The sequence below is a fragment of the Narcine bancroftii genome, chromosome 1 (genome assembly GCF_036971445.1).
Source record: "Narcine bancroftii isolate sNarBan1 chromosome 1, sNarBan1.hap1, whole genome shotgun sequence".
NCBI lineage: Eukaryota > Metazoa > Chordata > Chondrichthyes > Torpediniformes > Narcinidae > Narcine > Narcine bancroftii.
The window spans coordinates 24,891,948-24,915,303 of NC_091469.1; the positions used below are offsets into that span (position 1 = coordinate 24,891,948).

Sequence of the window (23,356 nt, forward strand, 5' to 3'; positions counted from 1 at the left end):
AATTGAAAAAGATATCCTTCCCATAGTCAAACAGAACTTCATCTCCAAATACCACCTATCTAAAGTTAATATATTTTTATCTTTCCAAGTAAGAGCTATACATTTCTTGGCTACAGCTAAAGCTAAATAGATAAAAGAAATCTGATAATCTTGTAGGCCTAAATCAATTAATGATTGCATATTCCCTAATAAAAATATACCAGGATCTAATACAAGACAAATATTATATAAACTATTAAATATAGATTGAATACCCTTCCAAAACTGTTGCAATCGATCACAAAGCCAGACAGTATGCAAAAAAGTATTAGCCGTCTGGTAAAAAAAACGCTCCTCTTATTCCCTCTTAAAACTACAATCAAAAACAAATAAAAAAAAGAAAAAAGAAAGAAATATTTATTTTTAAAAAAGTAATAAAAAAAAACTTCACTCCTTAACCCAAAAATTAAGAAAAAAAAAACAGGCAGGAGGTTACTACTACCTCCTCCTGTTTAAACCGCACAATGCGGTAACTCCCTCAAAATACTGGGTGTGAGATAACTCACACGTAGCTGACGACTTCTGGAAAATAATGTCCACCCAGTTCCCTCTCCCAACTCCCATTTCATATTAAACTATCATCAATGACTAAAATCTTCCAAAAAAAAATGTATTATTTTTTAAATCAATTTTATCACTTTGACCACCATTGCTTCCATTTCTTCTTGGAATCTGATTCCCATCTTGTATCTCTACTCTCTTTGGAGACCGAGGAGGACTAAGTCGTTCTTGAAATTGCGTGATCGGTAAAGATTGAGCAAAGTCCATAGCTTCTTTAGGATTATCAAAAGACTTTGGCTGATATCCATCCTGAAAAATCTTCAATACCGCAGGGTACCTAAAAGTTGCCTTGTATCCTTTTTTCCACAACAGCGCTTTCACAGAATTAAATTCATGTCGTTGAAACATAATTTCTTGACTCAAATCCGGATTTAAAAAAACACGATTATTCTAGACCATCAAAGGAGATCTATTTTGCTGAGCGTTTCTAATAGCCACATGTAAAATTGTCTCTCTATCACAATAGTTTAAACAACGGACCAGAACAGGTCTCGGATTCTGTCCTGAAAAAGGTTTCCTTCTTAAAACTCTATGAGCACGTTCCAATATTAAACCTTCAGGGAATTTGTCTTGCCCTAACACTCGTAGAATCCATTCGGTAAAAAATTTTCTTGGATCTGGCCCTTCTATGTCTTCTGGCAAACCAACAATTTTTACGTTGTTCCGTCTAGATTGGTTCTCCAAATAATCAACTTTTTTTGCTAGATTTTTATTCTGAATCTGCAATGTTTCAATTGTGTTGTTTACATCTTGCAGTTGGTCTTGTACATCAACTAAATCTTGATCACACATATCAAGTCTTTCAGTGGTTTCAAGTTTAAATGCTCCATAGTCAGCCATCTGTTGAGTATTGATATTCACCAATTCATTAAGCTTAGAATAGACGTGGGTCATAGAGTTACCTAGCTGTTTCATTGAAGAATATATCTTAAATTCAAGATTCTTAACAATCATATCAGCAAAAGTAGATTCAGACATAGTAGGATCCTGCTGTTTCTGAGAAACCAAAGGGTCTTCTGTCCCTTCCCTTGGTTTAGCAGCCTTTCTTGCAGTATTGCTCCGTGTAGAAACCCCTGCCACAGCCCTCTCAGCAATATCAGGAGGCTGATAGTCAGGGTTATCCTTAAGCCATATTTCATCAAAAGCCTCCATTATATCCATACCTGGGGAAAATGTCATAACTGGTGGTGCATTTCGCAGCGCCACTGCTATATCAATCGGAGGTCGGCTCTTTAACTCTCCAGCTGGCGGCGCCCCAGCTGATTCAGCTGTCAAAGTCTAGGTGACAGCGCTCACAGCGGTCGTTGTTTGAAATACACACACCCGGCCAGCCCTTTGTTCTAAAGGCTGCCGAGTGCCATCTTTAGAGAGCCCTACCAGTACAGAGCGGAGCTCCAATGCCGAATCCTGCACTTCTTCTCCTGGATCCATTCCACGCTGAGTCCTGGCTTCTTGTAAACAGGTAGGCTCAGATAATTTCGGGAAATGTAATTTTTTAACCATCTGTTGTGTTTTCTTTTACTTTTTTTTAACAAATGTACCATTAGGCATTAATTCAACATCTCTTACTATTTTTAAACTTTTTAAAGAATTTTAACGGGCACTTAGAAACAAAATGATAAATCAGAGTCAGGAGAGGACTGGAAGGCATGTCTGTTCCTTACGCCATCTTGCCACGCCCCTGGTGTAGAGCTCGTTGAAAGAACTAAAGACTTGTTGATCCAAACCAAGGCTTTTATTAGCAAAAGACAGGAGCACTTCACAGGTGGCCGACCAGTCCGGAATGATCCGAACTGGCTAGGGACACAACCCTTTAAGGCCCAGACAGTAGACGTGGCTTAGCTCTCAGCCAATCGCTGTAAGCACAGTCTAGATACTGTAACTATATACATTGGTGATAGATCTGTACTATCACAACAGGGCAGGCTGCAATGAACTAAATGGGTTTATAGAATGAACTGAGAGTTTGGGAGTTAGTTTTCAATGCCTCCAGCATTTATTCCCAGATGAAAGACCTTAACAATGAAGATGCTGTTTCCATCCGGTAACGCACGGATGGCAGTCTCTTCAATCTGAGGCGCTTGCAAGCTCACACCAAGACACAAGAGCAACTTGTCCGTGAACTACTCTTTGCAGACGATGTCACTTTAGTTGCCAATTCAGAGCCAGCTCTTCAGCGCTTGACGTCCTGTTTTGCAGAAACTGCCAAAATGTTTGGCCTGGAAGTCAGCCTGAAGAAAACTGAGGTCCTCCATCAGCCAGCTCCCCACCATGACTACCAGCCCCCCCACATCTCCATCGGGCACACAAAACTCAAAACAGTCAACCAGTTTACCTATCTCGGCTGCACCATTTCATCGGATGCAAGGATCGACAACGAGATAGACAACAGACTCGCCAAGGCAAATAGTGCCTTTGGAAGACTACATAAAAGAGTCTGGAAAAACAACCAACTGAAAAACCTCACAAAGATTAGCGTATACAGAGCCATTGTCATACCCACACTCCTGTTCGGCTCCGAATCATGGGTCCTCTACCGGGATCACCTACGGCTCCTAGAACGCTTCCACCAGCGTTGTCTCCGCTCCATCCTCAACATTCATTGGAGCGACTTCATCCCTAACATCTAAGTACTCGAGATGGCAGAGGCTGACAGCATCGAATCCACGCTGCTGAAGATCCAACTGAGCTGGGCAGGTCACGTCTCCAGAATGGAGGTCCATCGCCTTCCCAAGATCATGTTATATGGCGAGCTCTCCACTGGCCACCATGACAGAGGTGCACCAAAGAAGAGGTACAAGGACTGCCTAAAGAAATCTCTTGGTGCCTGCCCCATTAACCACCGCCAGTGGGCTGATATCGCCTCAAACCGTGCATCTTGGCGCCTCACAGTTCGGCAGGCAGCAACCTCCTTTGAAGAAGACCGCAGAGCCCACCTCACTGTCAAAAGACAAAGGAGGAAAAACCCAACACCCAACCCCAACCAACCAATTTTCCCCTGCAACCACTGCAACCGTGTCTGCCTGTCTCGCGTCAGACTTGTCAGCCACAAACGAGCCTGCAGCTGACGTGGACATTACCCCTCCATAAATCTTCGTCCGCGAAGCCAAGCCAAAGAGATACAAAGACATTGTCTTACCAAGTCCATATCCACTGCTGCAACACTGCTGAATATTGGTTCGCCATGACATCAGTCAGAGAATGGGGTTGATGAGGTCTTGTTGCACCTTATTCAACTTCTGCAAATGAACCAGTGCATTAATCCTACTGGACGAACAAGGAAACTCCCATATTCTTGGAACAATGCATGACGGTTATCCTTTTCCCAACAGGGCACCATAAAGTAGATGGGTTATATTAAATCGAGGTGAGATCATTTCGAATGCTGTGTGCTCTGCAAATTTAAAAAAGACATAGATGCACCAAAGAGGGTGTAACAAGGGCTGACTACAATGTTGCCAGAAGTGCGAGATTGAACCAATGAAAAAAGATTGAAATGGTTGAGTTCTCCAGCCCTGGAGATAAGGAATGGTCTACAAAATGTCTTTCAGATTATCTAAGAATTTCAAGGAGTAGAGAAGATGCTTTAACTTACAATTATAAACACAAGGCAGTTACTGACAAATCTTGTAATGTAGGAGGAACAATTGGGCTCAGGCCAGAACATTAGTTACCTTTTAATTCCTATGGGTACTGTGATTATTGCTGCATTTTTATCAGTGCTCTGGGTGAATAAATTTGGGCATCTAGGTAAGTGCAGGAGAGGTAAAAGTGCATGATGGCATTAGATGAAGGATGGGGGAGGAGGGAGACTTATGTGCAGCACCAATCCACCAGGCTGGTTTGTCTGCCTTCAATGCGATAATACTTTGCGGGCACTGCCAACTCTCACTGCTTCTAAAAAAAAGTCCCATGGCGATCAAAAAGAGAAACAGGAGGCTCCCTCCTACTGCAGATTTATTTAACCCAACATCAGTAATATTGGTTATGTCGGTCAAGACTGCCATCTGTGGGAGCTTGCTGCAGTCTCTTTTCTAACATTGCAACATTTCCACAGATTTTGGCGAACTGTGAAACACTTCAGAATTTCCTGAGAATATAATTGCAAGCCTGTCTCCTATTATTTGCCGATAGAGAGAGATCTGCATCAGTAATAAGTTTAATGCACATTCCACATATGGAAGCTGTAGCCTCCCAATCAGCTTCGCAATAACTACAATCGTCTTATCAGGTAGCTGAAATTCACAGCACTATAAATGACTGCTGCCTACCTCTTGTATTCACTGCTCTGATAGGGCATAATGCAGGCAGTCATTTCTAATATTCAGTTATGGAAAAATATTCCTGTGGAGAAAATAATTTAGAAAAATAAATTGTTTTTCTTTACTGCCTGTCAGGATCTCAGGAACTCAAATGTTTTATTACTGCTGAACCTTTTTGGATGTTCAGTTACTGCTGTAACATAGGAACTGCAGCAGATAATTTACAGCAAAGTAATTCTGGTTGTATAAATCTTTTTTAAAAATGTGCAATTGGTAAAATATTGGATCAGGACTCCTGAAATGTCATTCCTGCACATCTTCAGATAGTGCCAGGATATCTCTTACCTCCATCTGAGAAGTTTAAATTAGAAAGTGAAATATTTTCATATAAAATTTAATGCATTTAAAAATGAACAAATTTGGGTCCAAATGTGTGAAATAGTGATGCAACCTCACAACTCCAGAGTTCCAGATTCAATCCTGACATCTGCTGTTTTCTGTGCAGAGTCTCTCTGTGACCATGGTTTCCTCCAAACCCCAAAGAAATACTGCTGGGTCCATTGGCTGCTGTAAAATATCCAGTAGGTTGATGGCAAGAAAAGGATTGACGAGGAACTGATAGGCATGTGAGAGAGATAATAAATTGTAATCCCCAACCCTAATCCTAATGAGACATGAGGAGGGTAAATAGGACTGAAGGATTGCTCCATGGACATACTGGTCACCTTCTGTGTCATTTCAGATGTACATGCGGAAAGCCCCACTTCTGAAGATCTCTCTCAACAGAAAATTCTTCCCCCTTCCTGTTACTTAATTATCACAAATTTCATTTTTAATTTCCTATTTGTCAATGTTGACAAATAAGGCAATGGATTGTTCCCTTTAATGACTCATTAAGGCCAACCCTTTAACCATTGCCTGGGAAACATTAATGAATTTCTGATTATTTTTCTGTTTCATATGGACACTGATTTAGTCAAGCAGTTCAACTAACAAAAACCAACTTAAAAAAACGTGAGCCCAAGGTTCATGAGCCAAGGCAAATTGTGGTAATATTTAAAGGTGGAAAAAGAGAAGCAAGAAACGAACCTGCAGACTACTGATAAAAAAGACCCACAACACACACTTTATTAAGTGGAAAATGAAGACTGCAATTCTTTCCTTTAAATAATTGCTTTGACCTTGCTTCAAATTAGAAATTTCAAAATGAAGATTTGTTATATACCAAGATTAATGAAGAATAATGAAGTCAAGGTCAGGATATTAGTGAAAAGATATGGATTACTGTGATCTCCTTCCAAGAAGGCACAGCTTAGATGAGCAGAATGGTTTCATCCATTCTATTTCATTGCAATAAATTATCACACTATTTTATTTCGATAGGCCCCAATCATTTTTTTTTTCTTCTGTTCAAATGATACTTTCCACAAAGTTGGGCAGGGCACATGGAATTGATGTATGAAGAACGTGCATTCAGCGTCACTCTCACTCACTGATTCTGACTAACTTATAACTCAGCAACTTGACCTGAAAGAGCTCAAGTTTTATGTTCTCCTACCCTCCCTGCTTTCGTGACCTCTCACACCCCAACAATCTTGGCTCCAATTCTGGCCTCTTGTACGACATTGATTTTAATCATTCCTCCATGGGCACCTGTGTCTTCATCCATCAAAACCTTGTGCCCTGCAAGTCCTTCCCTAGAACTTCTTGTCCCTCAACCTCCACCTTTTTTTAAAAGACACTGTCTAAAGTTTTCAGTTTGCCCCAGTATCTCCTGTTGCCAATAGGTGTCAAAATTATTCTTGGCAATTCTTGTAAAGCATCTTAGGATGTTTACTATACTAAAGACACAATACAAATGCACATTCTTGTTTTTCCTTCCATTTGTGATCCATTGTGTCAGTTAAAAATAGTTTTTGGATGCCTGAATGAACCTCACATTAGTAAAATTAAGTAGCTTCTGGTCTTTATAAACAGATCTCTCTTTCTGTAATGTTGCTCTTCTGTACTGTGTTTTATTTACAGTATTATGAATGGAATGTCTAGCTGGACAGCTCACAAAACTAACTTTATCTCTGCATCTTGGTATATTTCAAGAACTTGAAACTTGACAGCTTATATTGATCAACTGTAATGTCTCAAGAACATAGAACATTCCAGCACAGTAAAGATCCTTCAGCCCACAATGTGGTGCCAACCTATATCAACTGACCCAACAATTTAATCCTTCTCTCCTACATACCCATGACCCTCTATTTTCCTTACATCTACATGCCTAAGAGTCTTTTAAATCCCCCTGATGTTCTAGCCTCTGCCACAACCCCAGGCACCCACAACTCTCAACATACCAATCACAAAGACAACTAGCAGCAAAATTATACACAAGGTTAATATTAATGCTCAATTTTAATTTTGCTAATTAACTTCAGATACAATGACATTTCAAGGATTTGTGGATGACTATGCTAATTAGAGTTAATTAGCAAACAGACTGATTATTCATACATTTAATTTTAAAACTAATTATTTCCATGCTGGACAGAAACAGGAAAGCAGAATCACTAGCAGCAGGGGAACAGGGGTAGGATCTTCAACTCCTGAACTCTGTGGCATCATTCAATGGGACTATGATTGATCTGTGACCGAACTCTATATTCCCACCTTTATCTATGTCAACTTGTATCTTCAGAAATCCATCAATTTCAGATTCAAAATTAACAATTGACCCAGCAATAAATGCTATTTTTCTGGGAAATATTCAAAGTTCCATGGCCCTCTAACTTCCCAAATTCCAGGCAATACAATCCTAGTTTGTATGATATCTGATGGGTAATTTAAGACTTGCAGCCCAGGTCTAATACTAATAAATTTCTACAGCACTCATTCAAAGGCCAATATATTTTTCCCAATGTTTGGTGCCCATAAATATTTACAGTGCTCTATCCTCTTGTAACTTAGTCCTGTAACAATCAATACTTCATTCATTTCAGACAATTTTACAATTTTATACCTTTCTATGGCATTTTAAAGGTCAATTTTTAGACACAAGTTCTCTTCATCTTTATTGCATCTTAATTTGCTCAGTTCCAGCCATTCTCAACCTTGTTTTGGTTGTGGTCCCCTTCAGACATTGCTGAAAGTTTATGGGCCCCCTTTCCTGTGAAGCAATTAAGTTTAGTTGGTTTTTTTTCTTGTATTTCTCTCCTATCAACTACATATAAAACAAAAATATTTAGGATTTCAGTCCATCCACCCCCCCCCCACCTAAAATGTTCTGATGCCCCAGGGGAGCCATCAAAAATGGCTGGTTTAGATAGTGGTTTGTTCTATGCAATGTGAGAGATACTGCAAATGGCAGAATCTTGAGCAAAGCAAAGTTGGTGGGTCAGGACAGCCAACGTTTCAAGTCAACACTAAGGTGGTAATAAGAGATAGTAGGCATTAAGGATGAGAGTGGGGAATGCCAAGTAAAAGACAAGTAACAGATTATAGGATAGATATAAGTGAGAGAGATAGAGTGGAATGTGCTGGAATGTTCTATGTTCTTGAGACAGGCAGGGGAGTGGGTTGAAAGTGAAAAGCAGTACTAGAATGAGCTAGAAGAGAGGGATCAGGTAAAGATAAAGATGGAAACAATAGAAGCAGAGTACTGTGGAGAACTGTGAGCAGCTTTAGGACTCATAGTTAAAGAAGGATGTGCTGGCATTGGGGAGGCTTCAAAGGAGGCCTATGAGAATGACCCAGGGATGAGAGGGTTAATGTATGAGAAGTGTTAGGTGGCTCTGATCTTGTACTCACTGGAATTTAAAGGATGAGAGAAGATCTCATTGAAGCATACTGAATATTGGAAGGCTGGAGAGAGTGGACATGGAGATGTTTCCAGTCGTGGGAGAGTCCAGCGCTAGAGGGCACAGCTTCAGAATATAAAGGGGTGTCCTTTTAAAACAGAGCTAAGGAGGAATTTCTTCAGTCAGAGACTTGTGAACCTGTAAATTTATTTGGTACAGATGGCTGTGGTAGCAGTCATTGGGTATATTGGAAGCAGAGGTTTCAGGGAAAAGACAGAGAATGGGGATGAGTAGAAAAATAAATCACCATGATCACATGGGAGAGCAACTCGATGGGCTGAATGGCTGAATTGCACCCATGTCTATTGGTCCCCTCGTCTTACAAGCAAACTGGCTAAGTAATTTTCTATCCCAACATCTGGATTAGTTATAAAAATGGCACATCATTGCACATCCAACACTGATCCATTCATGCACCTGTCACATCTTGAGTCCCTGTGACATGTTGCAAATCTCTGGTGAGACCACACTTGGAGTATTGTGTTCAGTTCTGGTCACCTCATTATAGGAAGGATGTGGAAGCTGTGGAGAGGATATTTATCAAGATGTTATTTGGATTCGAAAATAAGTCTTATGAGGCAAGGTTAGAAGAGCTGGGACTTTTTTCTTTGGAGCATAGAAGGATGAGAGGTTACGAGGCATAGATAGGGTGGATAGCCAGCGCCTGTTTCTCAGGCCAGGAATAGCAAACACCATAGGACATATGTACAAGGGAGGGAAGTTAAGGGGAGATATCAGGGGTATTTTCTTTTATGCAGAGAGTTGTGGGTGCCTGGGATGCCTTGCCAGGGATGGTGGTGGAGGCTGAAACATAAGGGGCATTTAAGAGACTCAAACACATGGAAGAAAAATAGAGGGTTACAGGTTAGGGAGGGTTTAGTACTTTTTAAATAAGGAACAACATCGAGAGCTGACGGGCCTGTACTGTGCTGTAGTGTTCTATGTTCAACCAACTTTCTATGTGGGTTAATTATTTGAAAATAGATATTTATAATTTTTAAGAGAAATTCTATCGCTGTAGCATTTTTCTCTATCCCAGGATGCTCCAGTGCATTGTTTGTGATATTGGAAAGACACAAGCCAATCTGCACACAGCAAGCTCCCACAGAAAGCCAAATCAGCTGAAATGTCTCAAAACAACAGCTCCTATGTTCCAACCATAGACAATGGGTTTAAGATTCAGTGAACATTATAGAAGTTCCATTTGGTTGGATCTATAGTTAATTGACTTTTAAAACCACACACTCTCCCCATTTAAAGAGAGTGCATCAAAAAAAAAGCCATTTCTGGAACTTTCGTCTATTTGCTGACAATATTTTGAGTTGTACATTAAAATACCTGTCTTTAAGTTCCCTATGGGTTTCATTGATCAAGCTCTTGTACAACCCTTCTTGTGAAGGGCAGTTCAGGCTGAGGGAGTGGCAGCAGTATCAGAGGGATTGGCCTACAAGAACTAATTCTATTTCAGCAGTCTGGATCAGCAAGACCTCAAAGAGAATCTGCTTCTCAAACAAGGATATTGTTCATTCCGCCAAAAGGTGCATTTAACTGCACGCTCTGTTAGTTTCTTGCAGTGTCCCTTGATAAATCACAAGAAAGAATTTATATATCTGTAGTAGTTTCATAACCTCATTACAACCAAAACAATTTAAAGCCAATAAAAAGTTAACTAATATATTTACAGCAAAAATAGAGAAATAATATGCATATGTCAGTCGATAAATTTACCAGTCATAAGAACTTCCCTGAAGCTTAGGATCTATAAACTTTGGTTCTGAGGTGAAATGGAAAATTGTTCTTACTGAGGCAAACTGCCAAACCTACGATCTCTCAGATAAGAAACTAGCACCAGTTCTCTGATACCAGAGGCAAGGGCACCCAGCATAAGGGACATTGCCACCTGCATGTTCCCCTTTAAGTTGCACACTGATCTGATTTGGACAAACAAATAATTGTTCTTCATCATCGCTGGATCCAAATCCTAAACCCATCTTCCCAACACCATTGTGGGTGTACCTTAACCAGAGAAACTGAAGCAATTTAAGAAGGTGACTTACCAAGATCAACTCAAGGGCAATTGGTAGGGAGGGAGCAATAAATGCCAGTCTTGACAGGGAAGACCAAAACCCAAAAGCAATGTGAAAATGGGTTGAACCATTGGGAAGTCAGAAACAGAAATAATGACCATTAAAAGACTTTAGCCCCTTTCACACTTGTGTCCCACTAATTGGCCATTCAGTGTCCTGGGATAGGAATGGGAGTTTGGGTTTTCACACTTGACCAGTTGACTAGTCAAATAGATTGAACAGTGGCTGGAAGGGAGATGCCAGAGAGTCATAGTGGACAACTGTTCGTCAGGCTGGAGGCCGGTAACAAGTGGTGTGCCTCAGGGATCTGCATTGGTCCTTTGCTGTTCGTCATTTATATTAATGATCTGGATGATGAGGTGGTAAATTGGATTAGTAAATATGCAGATGATACTAAAATAGGTGAAATTGTGGATAATGAAGAAGGTTTTTAGATTGCAGAAGGATTTGGACTGCTTAGAAGAGTGGGCTGAAAGATGGCAGATGCAGTTTAATGCTGAGAAGTGTGAAGTGCTTTATTTTGGTAGGAATAATCAAAACAGGAAATACATAGTAAATGGGAGGACATTGAGGAATGCGATGGAGCTGAAAGATCTAGGAATAATGGTTCATCGCTCCCTGAAGGTAGAATCACATGTGGATAGGGTGGTGAAGAAGGCTTTCAGTATGCTGGCCTTTATACATCAAAGCATAGAATACAGGAGTTAGGAAGTGATGTTGAGATTGTTCAAGGCATTGGTGAGGCCAAATTTGGAATATTATGTGCAGTTCTGGTCTCCAAATTATAGGAAGGATATCCACAAGGTAGAGAGAGTGCAGAGAAGATTTACAAAAATGTTTCTTGGGTTTCAGAATCTAGATTACAAAGAAAGATTGAGCAAATTAGGTCTTTATTCTTTGGAGCATGTAAGGTTGAGAGGGGATTTGATAGAGGGATTTAAGATTATGAGAGGGATAGAAAGAGGCTTTTTCCATTGAAAGTAGGAGAGATTGAAACAAGAGGTCAAGAGTTAAGGGGCAAAGGTTTAGAAGTAACATGAGGGGGAACTCCTTTACTCAGAGAGTGGTGGCTATGTGGAATGAACTTCTGGGAGAAGTAGAAGCAGAAGCAGCAGGGTCAATTTTATCATTTAAGGAAAAATTGGATAGGTATATGGATGGGAGGGGAATGGAGGGTTATGGGAAGGGTGCAGGTAGGTGGGACTAAAGGAGAGTACTTAGTTCGGTGTGAACTAGAAGGACCAAAATGGTCTGTTTCCGTGCTGTAATTGTTATATTGTTAAACTTTTCATGGTAATAATAGAGTTTATTATCATATACATTGTACACTGAAATTCTTGCTGCAGTCAAACTTGATTTAAAAAAACCAACTACAAAAGTATACATAAATGTGGACAAGTGTGTGGTTTCTCATCCTCCCCTTCCTAAAATTAACAATACATTGGTCTTGGTGACACTGAGAGCAAGATAATTTTTTGTACACCCTTCCGGATTTTTGATCTCCATCTGGAATTCTGACATCATTTCCTGTAACTTGGCCAGCCACATTGGCATTAAAATGTTTTTGAAGAATACATATTCCTCACTGTAAAAAGTTAAATAAAAGTTTTGTTACTAAACAAAACTCTTAAAAGTCAAACCAAACAGACTAAATTGTTGGTGTCTGGAACATATTTTGAACTTCGCTGCTGAGGAAATATTGTAGCTCACTTAATATTTTTATTGAAGTTGACAGCACAAGAACTTGTCATTCAGCTCACCTGGTCTGTGTCTTTGTTTGAACCCTTTCTCTTTGAAGCCTTCTAAGCTTCAATTATTTAGACGTACAGCATGATCACAGGCCCTTCTCGCCCACGAGCCTGTATTGACCAATTACCAATTAAGCTGCAACCCCCAGACATTTTGAAGGGTGGGTGAAAACTGAGGACCCAGAGCAATCCCAGACACAGAGAGAATGTATAAACTCCTTACAGACAGAGGCGGATTCAAACCCCGGTCGTTGGCGCTGTAGCAGCATTGCACTAACCATGGGCTGCCCCTACTGGTACAAACTTCTGGGAACTCCCTGAAACAGCTTGTGTTCAAATACCTGCTTTCTTTTATTCCCTGTGTGGAAAATGTTCCTAATCTAATTACATGCTATAAAACAAGTTATTATTTTTTAAGTATAATTTAATGTAAACATGTTCTCTCCAGTACTGCAAATACATGTTATTTAAAACCTAGATTATATATTTAACAATGTTTCACAAAAAACAAGCGTTATGGAGCCACTACCTCAGAGGGCACGAATCCTGGGTACAATACCGACCACAGGGGCTGTCTCTATGAAGTTTGAATGTCCTTCCTCAGATGGCATGGGTTTCTGCATGTTGTTTCGGCTTCCTCCCACATCCCAAGGACAAGTAGGTTGGTTAAATTACCCACTGTAAATTGCCCCTGTTATATAGGTGAGTGGTAAAATCTGGTGTGAGTGGAATTGATGAGACTGTGGGACAGTCGTGCATTCAATAGACTGATGGGGGACTGTTTCTCTGCTGTGTGGTTTTCTGACTATGTAAGAAACATCTTCAATATATATTATGGAAATGGGCCAACTTTAGGCAAATGAGACCAACTTCTGAAGACAACTTGATCATCATATTCAAGTTGGACTGAAGGGCCTGTTTCCATGCTACAAAACTCCACATCTTTATGACTACTTATTTTTTGAAAATAAATAACTAGCCAGAAAGAAACTCAGTATATCCAAAGGATACAGCAGATAAATATAATTTTAAGGTACATTATCTATCCCAAATTACCTCTGAACTTACTACTTAGTGGTTGTGCCATTTGGAAAAGTCATTAAGATGTGCATAAAACCAGACCTGGTAATGATGGAAGATTTTCTTCACTGGAGGAAATTAATAATAGAGTGGGGTGTTTTGTTTTACGACACCTTGCAGTTTTACTGTCACCTTTGTTGAATGCAGCATTTTAAAATTCTTCAGCTGTTGCATTTGAACTAATGTGAAAGTTTGTGGGAAAAGTTCCAATCATTTTCCTGAATTCTATCAAATAAATTCAATAGTAGTAATCTGGAAGGCTATTACCACGAGCATTGAGACCTGTGCTCAATTGACTTCCAATGCACAAAAGGTTGTGTAGCATCTGTGCATGAATATTTTCATGCAGATAAATTTGTTCTTTTTTTTACATCCAGACTCAATGATCTCCCAGCTGATCTTCCTGGCAGCAAGGTCAGAATGCCAAGTAATCGACATTGCCTGCACATTCAGGCACTCTCTTATCACCTTCTCTCAGCCCGCACCATCACCATTTCCATCATTTGGAACTTCTCCCTTCACTCCTTCCTTACCCATTGCAACCCCAAAACTAATTCATTTCTAACATTTCCCCACTTCTACTGAAGGACTTCATCCCACATTGTTAATTGAGCAGTTCAAGCATTCTCGTGTTCTTTTTAATTTCAGATTTCCAGCACCTGCAGCATTTTGTATTTTCAGTGATGTTAGTTAAGGAACGGATGTCAAATCAGGATGCTTCTTCAAAAATAGTGCCAGGGCATCTTTCATATCTACCTGAGGGAGCAGATGGAACAGTGGTGGAAGGTTGCATCCAAAGAGCAATGCCGCTGACAATGTAGTATCCCCTCAGTAGCACACTTCAAGTTTCTGCCTGAATCTCTGGAGCTGTCCTTGAGACAAATGTGCCATCAGAAACTTCTGAGGACATACTTCGCAGCACATCCAAATTTAATTTGTATTTAAATAGTCAATTTTGCTTGAATGCATCGCTGACCTAGTTAGTGAGTTAGCCTGAATGGATAGCAATGAATAACCCCTGAAAGAAATGAAACAAAATTAAATAAGACTCTTTTTGTCCACCGATTGAACTAATTCCTTGTGAATCTCTCTCTGAGTAAATAATAAAATGAGCAATGTGCTCAGTGTCCATCTGGGAGAGAGAGGGGGAGAGACAAAGAGAAAGATATTTCTTGATTTCCCATGATATATGAGATTCATAAACCTCTAGCATGATGAAAGATCCCTTCGGTTTTTCTCAGTTCACTTTGTAATATTCAGTATTGGAAACAGTGGTTTAAATTCACCTGAAAGGTCTCGATAATCTCTTTTGTCTTGCTGCAGATGATTAAGTTGTAAATTAAATTCTTTGCTGAACTTAAACAACAGCAATTACATTCAGCACTAATTTTAATGGAGCAATAGTTCTCATTTTTTTGCTAAAACTTAGTGGTCCATGTGGTCTTGTGGCACGGTTAGTGTAGTGGTTTGCACAACCCTGTTATAGAGCCAGTGAAGCTGGTTCAAATCGGCGCTGTCTGTAAGGAATTTATCTGTTCTCTCAATGTCTGCATTTACTTCCTCTGGGTGCTCTGGTTTACTCCCATACTCCAAAAACATATAGGGTTGTAGGTTAATTCGATGAAATTTGGTGGCATGGGATTTAATGGCCGAATCAACTTCTACCGTGTTGTAATTTTTTTAAAATCAAAAGACATAACACCTACAATTCACTGGGAAATTTTACCGGCAGCTTTTCGATTTGACTACAGATTTGTACATTCATATATTCCTACCCATTCATGGTTTTATCCATTCAGAGATTTGGGCATCTTTCCCACTTCTAATTACTTTTGAATTGAGTCACTTACTTGGCCTTTATGAGCAGCAGTTGAAGAGTTTCATACAGGTTATTCCAGCCCAATGGTATGAACTGTGAAATTTCCAATTTCAGGTTACCCTTCCCTCACCTCCACTACCCCACCTCCAGTGTTCTCCTCCCACACAAACTTTTATTTCTTTTGCCTGTGGTAGATCTCTCTATCCCCTCCCACCTGGTTACATCTGCCCATCAACCTCTTGATCTGGTTCCACCAATCACTTACCATCGTCTGTCTCACCGCCATCCTCTATACACTGACAATCTTTCCTCTTCCCTCTCAGTCCTGATTCAGGATTTCAACCTGTAACATTGATAGTTTTTGCCTCCATGGATATTGCTTGACCCACTGAGTTCTTTCAGCACTTTTTTTGTTCCATATTCCAGCATCTGCAGTGTATTTGCAGGAAGTTATACTAAATACAGTCATTTTTGTTCCCTGAAAATTAGTGAATGAAATGGGCTTTCATCACATTTTGTTTGTTTCATTGCTAACATTGACTTTCACAGATTCCATATTTATTGATTAACCCAAATAAAATTCTGTCGCATCAGGATTGGACTGTAGTCCATTAATGTAAATATTCTGCTACTGTATCTTATATCCCAGAGATGCATTATGTAGGAGCTGCTCAGGGGAGCTCATTCTGTTGTTGAAAACAACCTGCTCAAATACAATCTACGGATCAGTTTCCTACCTTCATAGTCTGACATTAAACAGATTCCAGTGGTGGAAGACTTCGTAATCACTCATGCTAAGTGGGGTAACAAAAAAAAAATTCATCCACAGGTTCAAATTCTTTGGCATATTCCCCTTATAGTTATTGTATTCACTTTGCTCTAAGTCTCTTCTCTTTAAAGGAGATGTGAGCCATCTCACAGGATGAATAGGAAGGATGCATTTCCTTCTGCAATAGGAGAATAAGCTAGAGGCAGTGAGTTAAGGGAGTGATGAATCAAGAGAAAGACAATGAATCAGAGGAAAGCCCTTATCTCCCAAAGGTTACACAGGAACTCAAGCAAGTAAGAAAATGCAGGAGTAGGCCATTCAGCCCCTCATACCTGTTTCACCTTCCACCAAGGTTATGGTTGATCTTTTACTTCCCTACATTAATACCATATTCCATTGAGACCTGAGAACTAAGAATCTGTGTCTTGAATAGGCTCAGTGACTCGGACTCCAAAGCCTCTTGGATAGAGAATTCCAGACACACTCTATCCTGCGGATGAAATTTTTTTTTCTCATTTCTGTCCTGAATACAACTTTGGTCCTGGTTCAAGACTCGCCAACTGCACCGTCCCTGCATCTACTCTGCCTTGACCCATGAGAAATTTGAACTTTTCATAAGAGATCAACCCTTGTTCTTCTCAACTCAAGAGTACAGACCTAGAGTGATGGGAATTTGGATCTCATTGGCTGACAGAATGGTGGAGACAACCTTCAGTATCTTGTACACTCAGAGCTCAGATGTGGAATTAGCTCGAATAGCTTTTTTGACCAGTGTAGCGTGAATAAAAGCTCTATGACTGGAGGGAGAACAAATGCTTTTATTAACTTATAACTAAGGGTAGGGTTTCACTGTAGTCTTCAGAAGGGTTCTGGGTTTAGGCAGGAAACCAGGGTTATATGTGAACAGAGCTGGGAGGTGGGGCCAGCCATCAGCACAACACCCTATCAGTAAATCCTAGTTCACTGCATTCAACCCTTCCTGTAAAATTTAGGGTATATGAATGAAGACAGAGAACATGGGTTCAGAACAAATGGTTAAAAATATATACAGTTATTTACAAATTTACAAGTTCATGTGGTCCAGGGGTCTGGAGATCCTGGTGGAGCGCCCTAGCACTGGGGGGCTTTGGACTCGAGTCACCTGGTCCCCTTGTGAGGGAGGAGTTGCAGGCTGGGTTTCCGGCTCAAAGGTGGAGGGGGAGACCACTTTCCTCCTGAACCAGATAACCCAAGGCCTTCACTAGGGACAGTGAGAATGAGCTCCGTGGCTCACAGGACCCTCTGTTCCAACAGGTGCCAGGTCCCTGCTGGAGATGGTGTCCTCCCTAACATCCGGATACTCAACATAGGTGTACGTAGGATTGGCGTGGAGCAGTTTCACCCTTTCCACCAGCGGGTTGGACTTGCATCTTCTCACGTGCTTTCTAAGAAGGACTGGACCAGGGTGGTGAGCCAGACTGGGAGTATAGTTCCCTACGCCGACCTTCTTTTGAAAGTGAATAGGAGCTCATGAGGAGTAGCGTTGGTTGGGGTACATAGTAGCAACCAGATGGAATGGATATAGGGAGGAATTCCTAACAGCACGAGTCTGGAAGGCCATTTGACTTCTGGGCCAGTTTGATAGCCTTCCAGACCATGACATTATCCTTTTCAACCTGCCCGTTCTTCCAGGGGTTGTAGCTGGAAGTCCTGCTGGGCACAATGTCCGTCACCAGCAGGTACTGACGTAGCTCGTCACTCATAAAGGATGAGCCCCAGTCGCTATGACTATAGCTTGGATACCCAAACAGACTGAAAATGGAGTATAGGGCCTTCATGACTGATGAAGTGGCAAACGGGAAGTGGGATTACTCGTCAATGACAGAAAGAAAGAAGGTGTTCCTGTTTGTGGAGGGGAGAGGTCCTTTAAAATAGACACTGAGCCAATCAAAGGACCTGGATGACTTGATCAGGTGCACCTTCGCAGGGTGGTAGAAATGTGGCTTGCACTCAGCGCAGACATGGGAAGACCTGGATGTTTCCCTGACATCTTCCATGGGGTAGGACAGATTGCGCACCTTGACAAAATGAGCCATGCGGATGACCCCTAGATGGCAGAGCTCTTTATGCATAGACCGCAGTTGACCAGTGTGTGCAGAGGCACAGCTTCCTCTGGATAAGGCATCTGGAGGGTCATTAAGGGCTCCTGGCTAATAGGTAATGTCACAATTGTAGGTGGAGAGTTCAATCCTCCACCTTGCAATCTTATCATTCTGGATTTTTCCCTTCTTGACATTAGTAAACATGAATGTGACTGAGCGCAGTGAGGAGTGTAAATCTTCTACCAACCAGGTAGTTCCTCCAGTGCCTCACAATGGCTTGAGCCTACTTTTCCACTGATGCATTCCGGAGCTCGTGGTCTTGTAATGTCCGCGAAAAAAACACCACCGGCCTGCCCACCTGGTTGAATGTAGTGGCCAGGGCTATGTCCAAAGCTTTGCTTTCTACTTGGAAAGGCACATTCTCGTCCACCGCGTGCATGGCGGCTTTCACAATGTGGTTCTGGAGGTAGTTAAAAGCTGTTTGGGATTCAGCCAAGAGGGGGAAATTAGTGGCATTTAAAAGAGGCCAAACCTTGCATATTGAGGGATCCACTGGGCGTAATATGAGAAAAACCCCAGGCATCCACTCAAAACCTTTGTGGTCCTGGGGATGGGGAACTCTAACAGGGGTAACATCCTATCAGGATTGGGGCCACCACGTGGCCAGGGATAGTCAGCTGTTTAGCCCTGAACATGCACTTGTCAGAGTTACAAGTGAAGATCAGGGCTTTTGCCGCATGGAGAAAACTCTGGAGGTTGGCATCATGGACTTCCAAGGTGTGGCCACAGATGGTGACATTGTCGAGGTAGGGGAAGGTAGCCTTCAACCCATACTCGTCCACCATTCTGTCCATCTGCCTTTGGAAGATAGAAACTCTATTAGTAATACCGAAAGGGACCCTCCAGAATTGATAGAGATGACCATTAGCCTCAAATGCTGTATATGGACGGTCCTCTGAATGGATTGGCAGATGGTGATAAGCAGCTTTCAGATCAACAGTCGAATAGACCCTAAACTCTGCAATATCATTCACCGTGACCAAAAATCGAGGGAGGGAGTATGCATCCAGGAGTGTGTATAGCTTGGCTATAGTCAATTACTAGCCTGGACTTGTTTTCCCCTTTTACCACTATCACTTGCACTCTCCATGGGCTGGTGCTAGGTTCGATGATAACTTCTTCGAGCAGACATTGTGTCTCAGACTTTATAAAATCTCAGTCTGCTGTACTGTACCTCCTGCTCTTGGTAGCAATGGGTTTATAGTCAGAGGACAGATTTTGGAAGAGATTTTGGGTGGGGTGGGGGGGGTGTGGGTCAATATTCAGTGTGGAGAGGCCGCATGTTGGTTCTAATTTTAGGGGGCCCTCCATTCCGAACTGTCATGGGGGAGGGGACCAGAATACTCCAAGGTCTCGCTTTTAAGGTGACACAGGAAGTCCAGACCCAACAGCACACAATTCATCAAGTGAAATTTACAGAATTCCCCCCTTCAAATGACAGATATACTATTCAATGTTGTTGAACACCCATAAAATGTGAATGAGTTGCAAGAAATATGCGGTAATTAGAAAGATACATCTTTAGGTTATATTCTTGCACAGTCCGTGAGTCTATGAAGCTTTCAGTAGAGCCTGCATTGATTAGGCATTTAGTGGAATGTCCATTTACCTTCACAGTCACTATGAATTTGCTGAGCTGGTGAGGTCTGTCCTGATCTAGGACCATTGAGGCTAGGTCCCCAGAGACTCCATGCTCCTCACTCAAGTGGCCTCCACAGTTCTGGGTTGCCCTGCGTGGGTAAGATGGCATCGCTCTCATGGCACAGCAAGATGGCCACCCTTCTTTTTCCTCCAATAATGATGGCGGCAAGTTTGAATTTGGGTCACAGCAAGATGGCCACTGTGCCTTTTCACGCCGTTTCCTCACTGCCACCCTTCGTCAGCAAGTGGATTTGGGTGAATTTTTGGCAGACAGCTTGGGGCTGGAATTGGATCCAGAAGCGGTGCAGGCCACGGACTTCCCTGGGCTTACCCTCACCAAATGCCCTTTCTTGCCACAGCTGGAAAACACTGAGTCTTTTCCCGGGCAACAAGATCGAGGATGCTGGCTCTTGCTGCGGAAAAGGCACTCCCTAGCACGGGAAGTGGCAGCCGTTAGGGCAGGGATAGTGGAAGCACCCGATCCTTGGAAAGGGTCATCTGAGTGGGCGAGCTGGCTGGCTTAGAGGTAGTCATTCTAGTTTGGCCTGTTCCAGTGATTTGGCCAGTTCAACATGGCTAGCCAGGTCCTTCTTTCCCATCTTGAGCAGTTTATGCATCATGTACCTCGAGCGGACCCCCACAACTAGAGTGTCCTGGATCTGTTCTTCCTCACAAGCGCAGCCCATAGCCGCTTCATACCTGCTCTTCTTGGCAAGCATCCACAAATCCAGCAGGTAGTCATCGATAGTCTCTCCTGACCACTGGTGACATAGAGTGAGCCAGTGCCTCACTAGCACCTTGTTCTGCGACTTCAGGAACCGAGACTTCAATGCCTTGATAGTGGCATCATATGTAAAACAGTTCCTGGTGATTGCATACCCTTCTGTTCCTACCCTCGAAACAAGTGCAGACCTCCTGAGTTTATCGGTGTGGAAGATGTCTCTGGTCATGTTCAGGTAGGCCTAGAAGTCTAGCCAGTATGTGAACTTCTCAGCCATGTCGGAGGACAGAGGGTCTGTCAGCAGCGTGCCTGGCTTGAGTAGCAATTCCATCATTAGGGAATAAGCTAATAAAATCTCTCACTACTGGAGAGAGAACAAATGCTTTTATTAGTTTATAACTAATTAAGGGTAGGGATTAACAGTAGTCTTGGTGTTAGGCAGGAAACCAGGGTTATATATGAGCAGATGGGGGCAGAGCTGGGAGGTGGGGCCACCCATCAGCACAACACCCTACCAGTAAATCCCAGTTCACTGCAACCAGCTTGAAGATTAGGGGCTAAATGGTGGCATCCAGTATCTAGAATTCTGGATATTTAACCCTTTGTTTGCTTGATAACAACTTTTGACATATCTTTGCAAAGTGTTTGGTGCTGCACTGGTTGCTACAGTTACTGTAGAGGCACAAATGACCTTCAGATCTGTGTATATTTGTCTGTTGATCCAACAAATGATCTGTATTTAGCATCCAGTTATTGGCTGATCTGTATTCTTGTATTTTATATTGATCCACAGACAATGCATCCCACATTGTAACAATTCTCTGGTTATAAAGACCTCACTTTTTCCCTTAGACATTTGTCAATACCTTCAATTTGTGACCTCTGGTTATTGAGCTTTCTGCCAAAAGAAATACTTTCCCCCCCTCCCAATTCACTCTACCAAATCATTTTAAATTACTATGAAATCTCCACATGGTTCTTCTTGCTTTATGAAGACCAGTTCCCACAGAACCAACTTTGAGGTTTCATTTCTTCTTCACTCAATCTTCTAAATAAGAGTGGCAAGGATAGGTGCTTTCATCTTGAGATGTGGGCTATTCATGAATATTAAATAAGTTCAGATTTTAGATTTATTGTCAGAGTACAATCATGACATCAGATACAACCCTGAGATTCTTTTACCTGCAGGTAAGGCAGAATTACCACTTATTGGTGGTGAAACAAGACTGTGTACATGTAAACAAATAAACTGTAAACAGATAATGAGTGTAAACAAATTGACTGTGCAATACAGAGAGAATTTTCAAAAGTCAATAATGTGGGCATATAAAAGTCATTAAATGAGTCCCTGATTGAGTTTGTTATGGAGGAGTCTGATGGTGGAGGGGTAGCAGCTGTTCCTGAACCTGGTGGTGCAAGTTTTGTGGCACCTGTACCTCTTCCCCAATGGCAGCAGCAAGAACCGAGCTTGTTCTGGGGTGGGGTGGATCCTTGATGATTGCAGCTGCTCTCAGACAGCAGCGTTTCCTGTAGATGTTCTCAATAGTGGGGAGGGTTTTGCCTGTGAATTTCAGGGCTGTGTCCATTACCGTTTGGAGGGCTTTATGCTCAGGGGTAATGGTGTCCCCATACCAGACCGTGATGCAGCTGGTCAGCACACTTTCCACCACACCTCTGTAGAAATTTGCCAGAGTTTCTGTTATACCAAACTTCCACAAATTCCTGAGGAAGTAGAGGTGCTGACGTGGTTTCTTCATGATGCCATTGGTGTGTTGGGCCCAGGAAAGATCCTGCAAGATATTGACTCCCAAGAACTTTAATTTGTTCACTCTCTCCTCCTCTGAACCCCCAATGACCTCTGGATTGTGTATCTCTGGTTTTCCATTCCTGAAATCAACAATCAGCTCTTTAGTTTAGATGACAATGAGTGCAAGTTTGTTGTTGGTGCTCCCATTTTGCCAAGTTTCAATCTCCATCCTGTACGCTGACTCATCCCCTTCCTTTATATAACCCATTAATATGGTATTGTCAGCAAATATGTAGATGGTATTATTGTCATACTGAGCCACACAGTCGTAGGTGTAATGTGAGTAGAGCAGGGGGATAAGAACACAGCCCTATGGTGGTCCAGTACTGATGGAGATTGTGAAGGAAGTGTTCTTACCAATTCTCACTGATTGTGGTCTGGAAATGAGGAAATCCACGATCCAATTACAGACTGGGGTGTTGAGTCCCAGGTCTTGGAGTTGCCCTGATTCAGGTGCCTGTACTCTTGTAAAAAATATTGACTTATGTATGGAGTGAAAGGGCAATAGTATTTAGCTACAGTACAATAAATCTTTCAAATACCACAGTATATCTGGTTATGCAAGCAAGCTAGTTTATTTTAACTTGAACTGGTTCCATTCTCTCTGATACTTGACGTTCAGTAGCTTTGGATGAACTGACGGGAAAGCAAGAACTACAGAGCTCTCAAATATTACAGCACTCAAGGCAGTCATTCAATCCCTTGTAACTTTGGAGGAATCCTCCAGTTTGATCCACACTCTGATCTTTATTCATTGCCTTTGTAAAATCTATCCCCATTAAATATTTAAGTTATTCTCTACAACAGTGATGACTAAATCTTCTTGTTCAGTT

General features: G+C 41.7%; 1 long non-coding RNA gene across 1 annotated transcript in view; it reads right to left on the reverse strand.

Moving 5' to 3' along the window:
• LOC138764383 (uncharacterized) overlaps positions 1–23,356 on the reverse strand; it is a 141,199-nt gene that overhangs the window by 37,434 nt on the left and 80,409 nt on the right. Inside the window, exon 3 of the long non-coding RNA XR_011358148.1 lies at positions 3,740–3,839. This is a non-coding gene — a long non-coding RNA (uncharacterized lncRNA). The remainder of the gene's footprint in view (positions 1–3,739; positions 3,840–23,356) is intronic.